The 17,914-nt window shown below is 38.8% G+C and overlaps 1 protein-coding gene across 1 annotated transcript in view; it reads left to right on the top strand.

The window, feature by feature from the left end:
* WAPL (WAPL cohesin release factor) overlaps positions 1-17,914 on the top strand; it is a 159,810-nt gene that overhangs the window by 49,854 nt on the left and 92,042 nt on the right. The window contains exon 3 of the mRNA XM_040607165.1: positions 9,353-9,511. The gene's annotated coding sequence lies outside the window, so the exon portion shown is untranslated. The remainder of the gene's footprint in view (positions 1-9,352; positions 9,512-17,914) is intronic.

Genomic DNA, 17,914 nt, shown 5'->3' with positions numbered 1-17,914 from the left:
ATTATTTCTCACTTCTGTAGTTCTGCCTGCTCCCTACAGAACTGGCATTCCTTTCCATGACTTGCAAATGATGCTGCAAATCATGAAAACATAGTTGGGTAGTAAAGCACAGCAGGCAAACATGTCTGAGTTTTTCCACTGAAAGAATATCCTGGAATTCATCTATGTGATAGGAAAAGCTGGGCTGCATTCTTTCTGCTCTTCTGAGATTGCTACAAATATGCCTGAAACATGAAAAACAGATCAAAACCAGGCATCCCTGAATACAGACTTAATTTCTGGGCCTGATTCTCCACAGCCGTTGAGCTATTTTGCATGCCACCATACAGTTTCCTTCTTGTACAAACTGAAACTTAAGAATGTCACCAGTAGGAAGCGACTGACGTCTCCCTGTATAAGAAACAAGTGGATCCTGTGATGAGGGACATCAGATTTAGATAAGCCTTATGTCACTTCTGAGTGAATGATTCAGCTGCTTCTTTTCTTCATAAGACAGACAATGCGCTCTTTTCTAAGCAGTTTCTGCAATGGGACTTAAGACTGCAGAACACCTCAATAAAGAATGGACATTTAGAGGCTTTTTTTCCCCCCAAGTACAAAAACATTTTCTTTGTGTGCATTTACCCCATTTTGCAACTTTAGTAACAGGATGTAATTTACACAGAGTAAAATTATCATCCTCTCTTTCTCCCCCCAAAAAACCCCCTCTACCCAACCAAGAAGTTAACCCTTGCCATTACTACACAAAGAATATTTTACTAAACAAATGCATTGCTGCTGCCTTTGATACAAGAGGTGAAAGTACTACATTTTTTCAGTGTTTATTTATAGTAACTGATCGTAAGGGAGAAGAGGTAATGAGAAATAGAGTAACTTTTTTTCCCACAAATTTAAGTGAAGGTAAGTTCAAAAAATCCTAACCATGCAATCAGTACAAACTGTTGCTATTATATTCCTGAGTATGGACATGCTTGACAGTCTGCTCAGTCTTTTTGTTTTCAAATTCACTGGCTCATTGTGGAGTTAATTTCTTGGATTTCTTTTAAAGCGATAGAACAAGGCTGTTCATTTGGCAGTTCATAGCAAAACATCCTTGTGCAGCAATCTGAATTACTTAGGATCATCAGGTAATTGCAGAGATCTCAGTGTCCTCTAGTATCTTGCAGACAGCAAGTCAACAATGATCATGTTGGTTATTACGTAAAAACAATCGAAAAATAATCTTGTGGCAGCATTCTGAAGTAGAGATACCAAATAAACTCAAACCTATTTTCTGAGCATAAACATTTCACATTTAAGGAGCAGTAGGACTCAGTTTTACAGTTCACCAATATTCCACAAAACATACAATAAACTTCCAGGTCTAATCACCCTTACAGAATTAAGTAGTTTTGTACTTTTATCATGGATCTGTTCCTCAGATAGTGTAAATCAACGTGGCTGTACTAACTCAGCTCCTACTGCTTGAGGATCTGGGCTCCCTCTTACAAAGCAATTGCAAAGCCAGTATAAACGGCCCAAGGAAGATTCTGCCACAGGGTTTCCAAGCACCGTACAGATGTCAAAGTGTGTTCCCTTCCTAGCAATGCTTGTTACCTGACAGACTCTGGCTCCCAGATAAGACCTCCAGAGCTGCTTTAGAATGGGAAAACAGCAGAGGTATTTTCCCCCCATTCACTCTGCTGATTTGAACACTACAGGACCTGGCTCTCCAGAGAAACTTTCTGCTGGTTTAATAAGTGATTTGGTTCCACTGCAACTCCAGTTCAACACTTGCAGAGCAGAAAGAGTTTACCAAACAATTATAAACTGAACTGAGAATAAAGCAACACAAGAATTTAAGACTAGGATATGATTGTTAGACTATGCCAGGGAACAGCAAAGGACAGCTGCTTTGTAGGGGCCAGTAGGATGATAATAAACCAGGAGGCCAGAAGCCTCACCAGGCAGGGCAGCATGCCATAACACGTGAGCAAAGTAAGCTCGGCAGACCTGGGGAAGGCAGCTCTCAGGATCAGCAGAGAGTCTGGGCTATCAGTCACATCCATGCAGCCGGGCAGGGCTGGCAGCAGAAGGTGGCAAGGCAATATCCATACCCAGGCCCAGGGCTGCACACCGACATAGCTGTGATAAGCTCAGGCAGTGAGCAAAGGGCCAGGCTTCAGCTTAAATGCAGCCCCTGGCCCCGTGGCTAGAGGGGGTTGATGGGGGTGTCAGGTGAAGCCGGTCAGGGTAATTAAGACCTATTGGGGTACTCAGGTCCCTGACAGACTCTTGAGTCTCAAATTCTTAACTAAATTACTTACTACTGTATTATATCCACTAAGTTAAATTCTTCATAAATGAGCACATTTTCTCAAAACCAAAGTCTTACTACCTTGCAGTGATGTCACCCCAATACCTGTTTGCCGTCTGGTCATTTATTTAGGATCATAACTTTGGATTTGGAATCCTCTCACATTACGGAAGTTTAGAGCAAGAGATCTTAGGAGGGATTTTTTTGTTGCTGTTTATTTATTATTTTAAATAATCTATTGCATTAGGGAAAGATGTTGGTATTTAATAGATAGCCCTAAGAACATAAAAGTATGACAATGCCCATTCTGAGTCAGTCCAAGGGTCTGTCTAACCCAATATCCAGTGGCTAAAAGCAGCATGCCAGGAAAGAGAAGAATATGGTGAGATTTCCCTAGATTACTCTTTCAGCCTCCAGCAGTATGCAGGTCAGCACATCTGTGCCTCTCAAACCATATTTCAGTGATCTAAATCAAACATTGATGAGGCTTTTGTGGGTTTGTAAAAGGAGTCTGGATGTAAGAATGTAGTTTCAAGTTCTCAACATAAAAGTCAGGGAAAAGAAAGGCTGCAGTCTGAACCATGAAGTTATTTTGGTCCAAGCCAAATTACTCTTCAGCTTGAGCACAAGCACAGAAATCTGAAAGCTAACGCAGCCTCTCTTGGAAAGCTTTGTATAATTTAAAACAGAGTCATACTAAAAAAAACAGTTTTCATCTCAGCTCAGCAACTCTCTTCATGATAGGCCAGTGCCTTTCAAAAAAGTTGCCAGAACAAACCAGCTGAGACACAAGCTCCCTTTCCCTCCTTTCTCCTAATGATTGGAAAAGAAATAATTTCTTTTAAAATCTGTGAACCAAAAACTCATTTTAATGGAACATCTTTTATTTTTTTTTTAAATAGATACTAAATAGCCTTATTAAAAGCTCTGATTTTCAAGGTTTGATGATCAGAACTCTGACATTCGCATTCCAGAAAAGTGCCTGCAACTGAAGCACCCAGAATGACTAGCTGAAGATTTAGGAACATGTTTTTTGTATAAGAATTAGGCTTTAAGAACTGAGAGGCTGAGTAAAACCAGAAATCCAACAGAGTAATGCAACATTAACATTCGCTGTGATGGGAATAGTTTCTAATCACTGCTATTTCTCAGGCTTTCCTTGCGGTACTTTGATGGTGCTTCTATTGAATGTCTTCTGCTCATTAGACATTACTGCAGTAAAAGGCTCTTCATGATTCACTGAGCGCAGAAAAATAACAGAGGGGAGACTTTTAAAAGAGCAGCTATTTTGCATTCTCCAACCATTCCACTAGGTCTGAGTTCTTAATTTTTAGTAGTCAGTAGAGTTATGAATATATGTGTTTCCAAACTGGAAGGTGTTTTGCAAGTTTTCCTTAATGATCAGCATTGAGATGTCATATTAGAGATCATTCTATGAGAAATATTCACCCACAGGGAGCTGAACATTTTAGTCCTTTAGTGATCATCAGTGCACATACATTTTAGAGCACTGGTTCTGGATTTTGACTTATATATTTACTGTGAGGTCACTTGATGCATTTTTTTGAATATGTAGGACTTAAAGATGCTGATGGTCTTTTGTGCAGGGTACTTATCTAACTAAACTCAGGAATTACTTGCGATTTGGTTTTTGTTTTGAAAGCTGCTACTGTTACCTGCCCTGCCAACTTGTTACCACAAATTAATTTGTGTGTGTCTGAAAACTAATTTTTCCAATTACGCCGGTTCATCTGCTAAAAGATAGTTACCTACAGAGCTTGAACTGCCGATGTTTACACCATAACAATTACAGCAAATACCAACAGAAATAATGGCACATTTTCCTGACTTGACAGCGTCCTTCCCCAGAATTCATGAAACTACACCAGGAACATTAAAACACAGGAGTACTGTCATTAAAAACAAAGGGTGTGTCACCTGGAGAAACAAAGGAGCAGCTGTAATCCAGCCCACAGATACCATTTGCAGCTGATTTTCCAGTGTCATAATGAATTGTTTCTCCATTGCACTTAGGCCAGCTTCTGTGGAAGGACATTAAATATAATAGGCAATGTGTATGACCAGCAGAATAAAGCACAAACCATTTGGCCCTCTATAAGAATAAAGCCTTGTGCTTCAACTAAAGAATTGGGAACAGGAAAGCAGGGCTTTAGGAGACCGGGGCCAGAATTTTGAAAGAGGAAAATTCCAGCTTTACTATGAAATAGCAGATACTCCATAGCCCAGTGATGGTACATTTTGCTGTCTGTCATTAATTCTAGGTTTTAAAAATATACCAGTACTTCATTTCAGTTGAGTTCATTAGCCAGAACAGCAGCAGGAACATAGCAGTGGTCAAACAGTCTAACATGTGGATGATATGAAAAAAACAGTTCCGCACTCTTGACAAGCTGAGAATGCAGCTTCAAGGAAAAAAACTTCATATCTTAGGAAGATGAAAGTGAATGCTGACATGAGGAGTTAGTCATGTAGATATTAATTCACAGACTATGAACTCCTTTAATAGTTTTGAAATAATATAACTCAGTACTTGACAAGATTTGGTTATAACTTGTTCACTTTGTAGACATGACCAAACATTAACCAAAGTGTATTTTTCCCCAGAATATCCCCATGTACTAATACCTCCTTTGTTGAAATAAAAATGTACTAAAAATCAAATTAAATAGGTTATTTTTTTTTGTCCAACCATTTGCAAGTTGTTTTCCTGTTCTGGCACTTGAGAAATCACAATGGAAGCACTTTTCTTCCCACACCTGTTAATAAAACCCAGTTTTAAACTCATCAGTTTTGTCCATCTGACAGATGCAAGATTTCACTAGTTAGAATAAACATTCTTTGATAAAATTAGCATTCCGAGTTACAAGTAGTATTTTTATTGAAGTTCTATAGTCAATAGCAATCCCTCTCTTCCTCTATATAAAGAAATATATATGAATGTATTTCTATAGTTCTTGTTACTAAGCATTTCTACTAGAAATTTATTTGGTTGATGTTAGCAAAAATGTATGTGATTATTTTGGCTGTTGTATGTTAGTCCGGAACACGAAGGTTGTTGGCTGCCCAAGGAAACTTCCTATGATGCTAAGGAATCAGCCATGAAACTTCTGTGTGCTTTCAGGGCACATGTGCTCATTTACGTGACTTAATCAAAATAACCATGTCTACTTTAATTGAAACCTTTTGCCAGTTGATGCAATGTGCAGATGATCTTGGAAGCACAGGTGTCCCTCTTCAGCTGAAGACAAGACAATAATTATAGTATGATACTGATTCAAGATTTATTATTTTAGGACAAAAAGAGTAAGAATATCCACCTATTGTACTTGCATAGCGAGAGATGTAAAGTAAGAGCAGTATAATTATTCTTGTGACAATTTATGTGCAGATCAGCACTTAAAACTGTGCTCCGTGTCAAACCACCTGAATTTCAGGCAGATGGTCCTCCTGCAGCACCTGGGTTCCTGCAAGCGAGAAACATGTCGGCCTGGCAGTTTGGACTTCTCTGAACCAGATTCATGCAGCTTTGGCTGTGAAAGGAGGTGGCAATTACCTCCCCAGGCCTTCCATCCTTCTCTGTATTGTTTCTTCTCTTCAGCATCTGATGCTTTTGTCTTGATTGAACAGGGCAAGGAAGCCAAGTTCCCTCGTTCTCTTTCTTCAGGATAGACAGTCACAGGTCCTCAATTACACAGTAGTCCAACTGTTTAGAACCTTTTCTGCATTGGAGGGTTAAGGCAGAAGCCTTTCTTTAGTCTGGACTGCAGTATCTAGAATTCTACCAAAGATTTTTGTTTACAACAGACATTTGCTATGTTTTGCCAGAGGCTTGAACAGTTTACAGCTTTTCTTGAGCATCAATTGTTAGTACAAAAAGCAGATACAGAAAAGCTGACATTTCTTCTGTCCATTTTCAACAAATGGGAGAACATGATTTGTCAGCTATAATGCGAATTTCTTATTTTCCCTTTACTGAATTTCAGAAGGGAAGTACTGTGTTGAAACTGAAGTGGTGTCTAGGTAAAGTATCTTTTGAGAAAATGATGGTGCTCTAAATACAAATTTGGAATAATACTAGAGGGTTTTCAACTGTGACTTGGGCAATTTCTCACCAAGCCTAGATGATGGATTGTTTCTTTACAATATGTTAAACAGGTTGTATTAAACAAAAGAAAAGCAACGGGGAAAGTAATATATATTACACAAGATACTGCTTTCTCAGTCTCTGAAGCTGTGGTCATATTTAAAGGGTTTTTTTCTTTTTCCTCTGACCTATTTTACTTTATTATTGCCAGCAAATTTGAGGTCTTCTGCCAATTAAATAATTTATGTCCTTTTGACATAACTTATCACTGTATTGCAAGAAAGCATTGTCTGCCAAATACTACTCATTCAGTTCTAAGCTTGTCTGCAAGCTGTGGAGAGGCAAGCATTTACCTAGCTTACATGAAGTTTTCACATGGCTTCATTTTTGTCCGTCTTACTCCATGGAAGAGGAAATCTCCAGCTGGGAGCGACCCAAATGCTAATATCTGATACTATGGAGCATACCCACTGGCAAATCTAGAAAAATCAGCCTCTGTATCCACATTAAGGATAAATGACAGAAATGTTTGAACATCTCCTAGGACTCCTGTAACAGTTTCCTGGCACTGTAAAAAGAATTATAATCACAAGGGAAAGAATTCTTACAACTGACAGGAAATTTTTATACAGAGATAATGTAGACCTTAGAAAAGCGGGAATTCATCTTCAACAGCCTCAGCCACTGAAACTTATCTGCACGCCCTCTTTAAACACCTCCATCAAGTGACTCATCCCATTCTGAGACAGTCTAAGATTAGCCAGAGCAAGCCACCCTCTAGGGCTCCCGTCTCCACACTACAAACAGGGCATAGATGACTAGCAGAAACAAGGTGTAAAACGCGTGCTAAGGTTAGCAGAGTTGAACCCACCTCCAGAACACAGGTATGGCAGAAATACCGTACATGGGGAAAAATTTCTTTATGCTGGGGTCTGGCTTTTTTAAACATCTTTATTTTTTCTATTTCCTAGTACTAGGGGACCCAAGAAACAGAACTTTGAATTAGTCTTGAGCTTTCCATTGTTGTTTGGGCTACTTCACATACTACTTCAACAGTACCCTCTATTTCTTAAATGTACATTCAAACCATACAGGATACTGCTCTGTGTATCAAAAGAGATTCCTTTTAGGAAACTGTATTCTAATGCTACATTAAAAAACCCCAACATCTCCTTAAATACCTCCTTAAAAACCTCAAAGTCTTCACTGTTGGGACAGTGCCAGCAAAAATAAATTAAGGGACTTACCACCATAGTGATAGATAATGCAGGAAAATTACTACATCTGTTCCTAAAGTAATCTTAAAGAATCTTCACGTCTACAAGAAAAACTAGTAAAAATCAGCAGTGCTGGGGCTAGTGAAATAATTTCCAAACAGTTGCAGAATTAATGCAAATACAGATTCATTGCACTGTGTCATTTGAAAAAGTTCCTGGATTTCACTCCTCTCTCCGTGTTTCTGTGATGACTTATTTCAGTTGTTTATCTATAGGAATGTGGTGCTACTGAATCTAAATCCACAAGCTTCTACTACTAGAGCTAAAGAATGAGGTTGATTAATTTGCAGGGGTCAAGCCAGGCTAGCTATTAAGGAGGGACAAAATGACCCATCACAACTGGCAGTGCAGTTCTGATGTAGTGCATGTTGTTGTAAACAAATGTGCAACAAAAATCATTTGTCATAGAAGGCCTTAAATTGCCAGAAGTACGTCTGATTTTTAACTATATCATTATATCTCCCATTAGTAATCAAAATCAGTCTATCTCTAGTAGAAGACAGGGAGGACAATTTCATACTTGAGTTTCCCAGAGGTCATCAGAGGCACTGGAGTACAGCTTTCCTGCAGTGGAAGAGGACAGTTCACCATGTGCTCTTCAGGAGAGCACCGCAGCCCAACATTTGGGATTTGAACTTGCCCAAGGGTCTGGCTTTGATTTATGGTGACACTCTGTCTTGTCATACAAGGGGACAAACCAGGTTTGGATGAGAATAGATCCTTGTATTCTGGCCATACTACAGAACCCCTCTGCTTGACCAAGGGGGAATATAATGAGACTGGAAGAAAATCAGAAATTGTATTTGAAGTGGCATTTTCTTTGTCATTGCTAGGCAAGTGAGAGAAAGAAATAGGATCTTTTGACTATTCCCTTTGGTTTGTTAGTAAGTTGACAGCTAAAAACCCTAAAGCTTAGGGCATACATTTCTCTGTAGTTATTTACCTGGGAGCAAACAGATATTCTCCAAGTTAATATTTCTTATGTATTCATATAAATGAATAGCAACTATTATACCTCAAAATCAAAGCCTTTTTCTCATAATTCTGGGAGATGGAGTTCAAAAGACTTTGCACTGATTATCCCTGACTTCTTGGTTTAGGATAGGCAAAGGAAAGCAAGAAAGGAGGAAAAAAATATTCCAAAAGGAAAGTCCTTGTAGTACTTTTAAGATTCTGTTGGAGTCCTGAGGTCCAGAATGTCTTGGGCAAGCGATGGTTGTATGTCTAACCATACACCTGAGAACATGTTGCTTTGCAACGATACACTCTGACAGTATATGTTACATAAATCATATACTTAGAGAGACAAAGTAGTTTTAGATTACAATCTCTCATGGGTTGCCACTTATTGGGAACAGGGTGCCTAAATGTCCTCCTTTGTATTCTGAAATCTCCTGTAAGGTCCAGGAGCTGGGGAGATAACCAACAAGGGGAAAAAGTGAATACTGACAGAAATCAGATAACCGCTCTCCCCCTTCTGTCATGTGATGTACTGTCATTAGGTGATAGGGGAAAAGAGAAGGCACTAGCGCCAAGAAAAGGACAAATTAACACTGTGCGAGGCATGAGATTGATACTGTTTAAATTCAGGATACAACTTTACACTGATTTATTTACCAAAAGGTAGATACTACTTCCTTGATTTAAATTAATTTCAATCTTCTTCCTTCACAGTCATTACCAAGAAAACCTTTTTAACAACTTGTCCCTACCTGAAGAACTTTCTGCTCCAGTTCATACAGAGCGCTTGGTGCTTGGTCTCCTTGCAGACAGATAATGGCTATTAGGTGACAAGGCCTGACAGAAAACCACCACCCAGACATGTGAAACCAGGTACATTTAAAACTTCTATTTTATAACTCTTTTTTTTACCACAACCTTCATTATCTTTGATATCAAAGTCCCAAGCCTTGACTTACATAAGCATGTGATGGTTGTATTGCTCTGTCCCACAGCTGATGGAGGTGGCATGTTCTCATTTTTGAGAGTTAATGTGACTAAATCTTAGAGACATTTGATAACGTGGTATTGAGTAACATTTCCCCGAAACAGCATTTAAGTACTTCAAAAAAACTGGCCTTGAAGTATGGTGTAGATTATCAGTGCTGACAGACTAATATGAAGTTAATTATTATAGCTATGCAACAAAGGTAGTGAGGGACTTAAAAACGCAGGTGATTAGTTAAATGCTATATTAATGAGCAAAATGTCTGCAGTCTACCAAAGACACAAGCTATCAGACACCTGTAGAATAGCATGCAGAAAATAACAAAAGCTATATAATCTGTACTGAACAGAGGTGCTGGGCACTCCAAAGAATCTGGAGCCTGGAAGTGGTGGGATGAGGAGCGGCTACAGTGACCGAAGAGCCTCCACAGTGCCAGCAGCAGACTGTGGTACTTGGAGAGCAGTAGCAGCCAGGGACAGAGCAGCTTGCGGCCAGTGGCAATCAGGCTCTGGAAGGACCAATAACATGAAACACGTTAACTTTGAAAAAAACACTGCTGTGCAGGCATGAGTTTTCCATTTTGGTACTACCTTACACTTTCCAAAATTTCATGCAAATTCATCGTACATAGAAAGTAAATGGAAAGCACCTAACATTTAACTGAGTATTAGAAAAACATGGTGAAGGGGAGAACAGTGGCACAGGGGGCAGCCGAAGAGCAGAGGAAGGGAAGGAGACATGGCAAGGAACTAACTAAAGCAAGCAGCAACATACTATTAATCTAGCAACTGTAGCAAGAGGTGCCAGTCCTTTAGGAGCAGAAATAAATCTACTTACAGCATTAATCAGTAATGCTTGAAATCAATAATACATAACAGACTAATGGATCTGAAAAGTCATTAGTGGTATGGGAAACTTACTTCCTAGAAGTAATCGAGCTAGTCAGAGAATGGATAATCTTGTCTGTGCAAAAACTGGTATTATATGTTCAAGTGATGTGAAAAGCATAAATTCTGATTTTTTGCATGAAAAGAAATGTCAAAATAAGTTTCTTGATAGGTGCCTTTCAATATTTTTACATTAAGCTTCTAAACTAAAAATATGTCTATTTAAAAAATGTTGTGAAAGAATGCAGATATTCAGTTTTTTTTCAGGATTACATCAGTAAAATTACTGGAAAAATACCTAGTCGAATGGTCTTTTGCTAAGGGACAACTATTTAGACAATTTTTAGTAAAGCTATAACTAGCACCAGAAGTTAACGGCACAGGAAATAGTGAAATACAGTGACTAAGCCATCTTGCTGCCTTTACCTTTAGCTGGATAAAAAGCCAAATTTTATTTACTGTATCTACATGATAAAAGGCTGTCCCGTTACAGCAATGTTTTGTTGCAGATGTTTTCTGTTTCTTTAGACAGAAGGAAAAAAAGCTGCAAGGGCTGTGATAAGACTAGTAAATCAAATCAAATGTATTTTTTATAAGGAATATCTTCTGACACTAAAAATGTTGATCTTGCTAATGGTTCTGGCATAACACATGTGAGAGGATTACAAATTCATAAAGTCAGTTTGTCAAAGCAATCACCTCTTCAAAGAAAGGACTCCTCTGGAAGAGCACTTGTGCTTTGACAAGAACGGACTTTGAATGTCCAAGGCAGATGAAAAAGGTCCCTTCCAGGCTCTGCTCACCAAAGGACGGATACCCCTATTAAACAGTAGCATAGGAACAGAATGGGAGGAGGTACCTTTCTCATTCCCAGAGCCCGCAAAGCTGGAAAAACTTGTAAATTTTCTGGAAGGGGGGAAAAAACCCACCTCTGAAGTTCGGCATGAAATATTTTTAAGAGTAACCAGGAGATACTTGAAACATCCAAAAGTTAACACAAATGCTGATTATATTACTTTCCTCCTCACTCTAAAGGAGATTTAGTAACTTCAGACCCCACTACTAGTTTGCTTTCTTTTGGTTTATCCTTTTGGTCCCTTTTCTTTCTGTTTGTGCCTAGAACTTGGTGTTTCACTGAAAGGCAGGTTAAAAGCTGAGTGTGAGCTCTAACCAGAACTAATGGAGTCAAATTAACTTCTAAAGGCAAATTCTATTAATAAAACTGGATTTAAAAACTGGGGAAGTTTTCAGAAGTGTTTATAGATAAAAAGGTACAAACCAAGATTGCAGAAGGTCTGTAAAAACCAGCGAGATAGCTTAATATAACTGCTATCACTTAACCTTTATCAAACCTGATAAGGACATGAAGCTTATGGTCGCTAAAACTAAAGCATATGCTAAGTTGTATTGGTTTAATGGTGTTTATGTGCATAGTAGATTAAGGCATGGTTAGCTTTAACAGCCCCTTTGTTGGTTAGGAATGTAAATATTGATTTGCCCATTTCACTGACTAACGTAGATCTTTGCTAAAGAAGTGAATAATTTACAGCACTCAAAGCCTAGAGGTCTGGCTATACTCCACTGAACTAAAACATACTCTGGTAAAAGCAAAAACTCTCGGGTGAGTTCTCAGTCATAAAAGCCCCAGCCACCCCTGAGCACAGATGTGTTAAATCCCATAACGGTAGGCACTGGAAGGGGGTTGTGTTCTTTCAGGAGTTAGTATATGAAGAGAAGAATCACTTTACATAGTATTGTACATACCAATCTACTAGTTCAGAAGATGTCATCCTAAGGGTTGGAGTCCTGTTGAAAAGAAATTGTGAGTATAACTGGAAGAAATTAACAGTAGTATACCTCAAAAAATTACAGTCAGAATTATTTAAGTAGTGTTCTGTGAACACGTGAGAGTTCAAGCAACAGTTCATTTACCCAGCTTCTGCTGTTCTTGTTGCCATATAAATATTGCCTTATGATGAAGGTATTTCTTCTCTCACCTTTTTCACCTTACTTCGTCCTTTCTCACCTCAACCCAACTTAATGTTTTTTCCATTTTCTTCCCACTGTTCATTTCTTCCTTCCTTTTTCCCCCCAAGTGGTATCTCTCATTCATTCTTTCTCATACTTATCCTTTCTTCATTTCGCTATTTTTCAGTCTCTGTGGAAGAATAAATACTTGGTTTTCTAGGAAATTGGAAAAGCACAAAAGCAAACTATTTTTCTTAGCAGGGAAGTAGTGGACCATATCTGCAGCCAACTGATCTCAGAGTCCCTGCATGGAATAATTCAGTTTCCATATCTGCTAGTCCCACTCTAATTTTGTGTTCAAAAGTTCTTTGCACACTCAGCAAGCTAACAAGTACTCAAACTTTGTAACAAGACCTTTAAAAAGCTTTCGCTGCAATATTTGGCACAGACTTGGGGACTTTTTATTAGGTAATGAAGGAAGCCCCCACTGCAGAGGATGACATTACTTAATGATAAGATGAAAGCAAGGAAACATGTTTTTCTCCCACACAGCAAAGGCATATTACTGGATGTTGCTGCATATCATGTACTAGTTGAATTAACAATCATTTTGGAAAGCCTGTGCTTAATGTGAAAAATAGTAATAATAAGAAATAAAACAGTTTAAAAAAAGGTCCATGGCCTATGTTAGAAGAATATAACTATATAAAGCTATTTTATAGATACAGCTGTTTTGTTAAATAGGCAGCGAACTGGTTATTTGTAAATTTGTTCTAAAATAGCATCATTCTGGTTTTAGAAGTTAGATAAGAAGAATAGAGATATTTTCTTTTAACAAATAGCATTAAGTGGAGCTTTGGTGGTACTTAGTGAACTGCTACAGTCTGGTTTACAGTCTGTTGAACACTAAACAATGGAACTGGGTTTTTGTGTGGTGTTCCTTTACTGGATTACATTGTTCAAGCAGATGCAATCACAGCAATATTAACTACCTTCTGAGGTAAGACGAAGGACTCAGCCAGAGGCAGCTGTTAAAGTTTCATAAATGTTTCACAAGAAATTAACTGTTTTCAAGTAGGCAGAAGCTCATAAGGAAGCTTGTTCTGCGTGAAATGAGGGCAAATTTTAATTTATTTGAATACAGTTTCATTTAAATAGCTATTTATTTTTAATTTGAAAGTGTTGACAACGCACAATACCTTTACTTACTACTTATCACATGACAAAACTACAATAACTTGTCTCTGTCTCTTCCGCAGCAGGATATCCAGTGTGAGTTTGTTAAATTACAGGAAATATCTATTTTTAAGTGAAGTGATAGCACCAAGAAAGGCTTTCTGACATATATAATACAGCAAAAAGTATTTTAGCATAGAGTCCAAGTCTTTAAAAGACTTCTTGCCCACTTGTCCTGTATCTCATCCTTTGCAGTCACATCTCTCCTTTGTTATCAGCTGTGATGAAAGGATGGAAGACATACAAGAACCTTCTTTATCTATAGATAAGTAATAGTCTCCTGTTGGACCTGTCCTTTCCCTTAACAGAACCTGCGGAGGTCCATGTTTCTCAAGCTTCTCTCCCTTCGTTCTACTTTGGAAGTAATGTTTGATACAATCTTAGTTGTATACATCTTTGTTTCCCTATTACTACTTGGTCTGAGCAATTTGCAGTGCTTGAAAAGCAAGTTACACCACGACTTACCTGCCATTCATGAATAAGATTAGATTATGTTATCCATTGGATTATGATTAGTCACCAAGTAGATCCCTTGGAAATTTAGTTTTAAGAAGCACATACTGTTTCTGTTAACTTCTTCAAACCACCTGCTCTAGAGGGGCTGGAAATGGTTCAGCTATTAAGAAACAATATCATACAATCACATAGTTTTTCCTAGCCATCTTATCAGCTTGATTATAGAAAGAGAAAAAATAGCAGCAAAATAATTTCTTAATTATTGGAGGAAAGTACTGATCAGGAGAGCTGGGGCATAAAAAAATATCTGAAACATGAACCACCAGCAAGGAACACCATCTCATAATCCCTCACCCTTTGAAGAAGTTCCTCAGCTGGGAGTTGAAGCAAGATTCATGACACCAGTATGGACAGTCTGGTTCAGCAGAGAAAGGCTGAGGACCATTGCTGTAATCCACACCAAGCATTAACAACTGTTTCTATTCCTTCTCATAATTTACTAAAATATGGTCCAATTTAAACTGTAAATTTAAATTAGCAAAGGGAGTGCCAGTTAGTCTGTGTGACAAGAATCCTGGGGCACTGTCACAAGACGAGATCTGTAACAAGAGAGCAAATCATGAAAAATTAAGTTTGAATATGAATAGCCTTTCCTAAACAGGGCTTTATTGCAAGGGCTCTGACTTTAGCTCACACAGTAGAAGTAATTCTCAGTTGCATTTGCCAGAGGCAATTTTTAGATGTAATAAATCAATACAAGATAACATACATTAGTGGCTCCTGCTCTATATTTGTCACTGAAGATTACAAGTTGAGAAGACTGGTACGTATTTGGTGAGCCCCATTACCTTCATCTGAACCCTGAAATTCAGGGCTAGTAACTAACTCAGGGAGAGCTTGCTTTCAGTCTACAAAAGCCTAAGGATCACAGGGTATGCTGAGGATATTACTGTGGGGCATATAACAGGATAGATTAAATTTTTATTTACTCATCACTTAATAGAGCATTCTCTTGCTTTAAGGTATTACAAAATTAATATTTTATATATAGGAAAAGGATTAGCACCAATTTGAGTTTCATATAAGAATCAAGTACAGTTTAAACAACAGTGATCTCTAATGTGAATAAGAGTTTCATAGATATAAAGAGATAAATGCTTTGCTAATTTATTATGAACAAAATTGAATCTGAGACTTTAAATAAAAATGAAGTTAGTATTTTTAATAAAATTGACTGCAAGAGTCTGAATTAGTCTTCAAAGTACCGTAGGACCAAAGGTCACAGGATCAAGCTCTGCACATAGAGTGTTTTTAGGAGCAGATCACCAGTAGAAGTATTATTGAATTGAACCCATTCATAAATAGTTATGTTATTGTTAAAATAGTGCCATTAGTTTACAAACATAAGAGAACAGAAGTACTTGAAGTATGATTTTTGGCAAACGAAGCCGGTGCTGAAAAGCTTTGGGTCAGGAAACAGCAAGGACCAGCAGCTCCCCAAGGGACTGGAAACTGTATGTGGCAGCACAGCCAGGAGAACAGGGACCTCCACCAGCCAAGGTCCAGCCCCACTCTACCTGGGAAAAGCAAGTAGGACAGGCTGAGGGATAACAGATAGCAGTCCAGATGCTCATGCACATACCTGAAGATGATGAGGCAGATCTGAAGCCAAACTGAGAAGCCATGTCAGGATCAGATCTACTAAGAATAACAAGAGTAAAACACCCTGGGGAACAATTCTGAGGGAAAGCCAAGACCAAAAGGACACAGATAGCAAGACTATAACTGCAGACTAGCAGCATTCCCATAGATAAACAGGAAGAAAGCATCCAGGGCTGAGCTAAATAGAGCTCCTGGGCAGAAGGGGTGGATGAGGGAACAGGTGAGGCCGGTCAGGGGAACTAAGGCCTGTTGGTTTGCTCAAGGCTCTGATGGTTTGCAAGCATTCTTGCTTCCCCTGAGAGTGCCTGTTTTACTAATACCTATGAAGCTATTCTTTTGCCTTTTCTTGCCAGCCTTGCCAAGGTGAAAAATTAAAAAGAAAGCATCTCTTTCAAAATTGCAGTTTGATCACACAACCTTGAATTACATCCTTAAACATTCCTCATGTCACGTTTCAGTTCATCATGGTTTCTCTTTAGGTTCCTGAAGTGGATGATATTTAAGTGATTTTCAGCTTCTCTTTTACTCTCTGTAAGTTGGGCTTTAACAAGCTGTCAGATCAAATAGACAGGAGGCTATTCATGTTTCCGCTCATTTTATCAACAGAGCAAAAGTACTCTGAATCAAGGAGAGAACAGAGGGCATGTCAACACCATATAGAGATGCTAGTTTGGGTTGTGGAAGCAGAATGGACACATCGGTACAACACTTCTTCCCAGCTAATTACTCCTGCTGAGCATTGCTTTTCAGTGATGTTAACTATTCTAATCATAGTGCTCTGCTAACTTTGTTCTGTAACTTCTTTTGCTACTACTAGCTTCTCTGCACAGCACCATAGCACATGGTATAGGCACACTAAAAATGAATAAATTTTTAAAAAACAGATGGGGATAACAGTCAAGAATCCGTACCACCTTGTGCTGTTGGATGTCCTTATGATAGATCCATAAAGATCCCTGATACGGGGAAGGTGTATGTGTAGCGTGTTCTGCACGGCACTTGGGGATAGTGTCTAAAATAGTAGTTGGAGGGAAAAAGAACTGGCCCCATTGAGTCAAGACACATACTGTGGGGCTCCTGCTATTTTCCAAACAGTAAACCCAATGGCTGCAAGTGAACACAGGCAGGGAAAACTGTTTTGAGCTGTCTCAAGGCTGTGAGGAATGCCATCCTGTGCTGTGCAGGCCAAAGTCATTATGCAGAGCCAGCTGTGCCAATAATCACTTGAAAATTAAATTGCAAGAGCAATGGAGCCTGCATAGTCTTGTGATACCTGTTAGAGACAGTACAATTCCTCCAAAATATCCTTGGTTTGTGCAAATACAATGTTTGTATAGCTGTGGATTCTCTGAAGGATTGTGTTGTGGTTTGGGGTGTTGGGTTTGGTTTTTTTGCTTAAGATAAAAGAATTAAATGTGTCAGGGCCCTGAGTGACTAGGCCTTAATGACCCTAATCAACCTCATCTAGGCTCCATACCCACACCCTCCGCTCACCCGCCCAGAAATTGCACTTAAATTCGGGTCTGAGCATTCAGTATTTAAGTGCTGTTGTTAGAGTGCTGGTCTCTAATTCTAGTTCTGATCTATAGGTTGCCTTTTTAGCTTTATCTTAGGTTTGTTTTGTTTCTGTGGGGTCTGCTGGGTACTTCATGAGCTATGTTGGACCCTGGCTGTTTTTATTGCACCAGACCCGATCTGTAGATCAATTTTTTTGGTTTGATCTTGGGCCTGCACCATTGTTGCAAGTTGCTGGTATAACTTGGATACTTAGTCAAACCTGGCAGCTCCCTCTGGGTCTGCCTTGCTCAGGTACTATGGGAACTGCTAGCCTTTTTACTGTGCTTGTCCCTTCGTACATTTGGGAACAGCTGATCCTTGATGCATCCTGAGAAAACGAAGCTTAGTAGCTATGGAATTTATCTTTATGGCTTTAAGTCATCTTCAATGACTATATTTCTATTCAATGTAAACTTTCTTCTTAACGTTATTGTTAGCAATGCTTTATAGCTCATAGTAATACCTTTGCTTGTTCTCCTCAGCTGCCCTTCAGGCTGTTCTTACAGTTTGTTGTTTATGTAA

Source organism: Falco naumanni, chromosome 9 (assembly GCF_017639655.2).
Source record: "Falco naumanni isolate bFalNau1 chromosome 9, bFalNau1.pat, whole genome shotgun sequence".
NCBI lineage: Eukaryota > Metazoa > Chordata > Aves > Falconiformes > Falconidae > Falco > Falco naumanni.
This window is presented reverse-complemented; position numbering and strand designations above follow the sequence as displayed.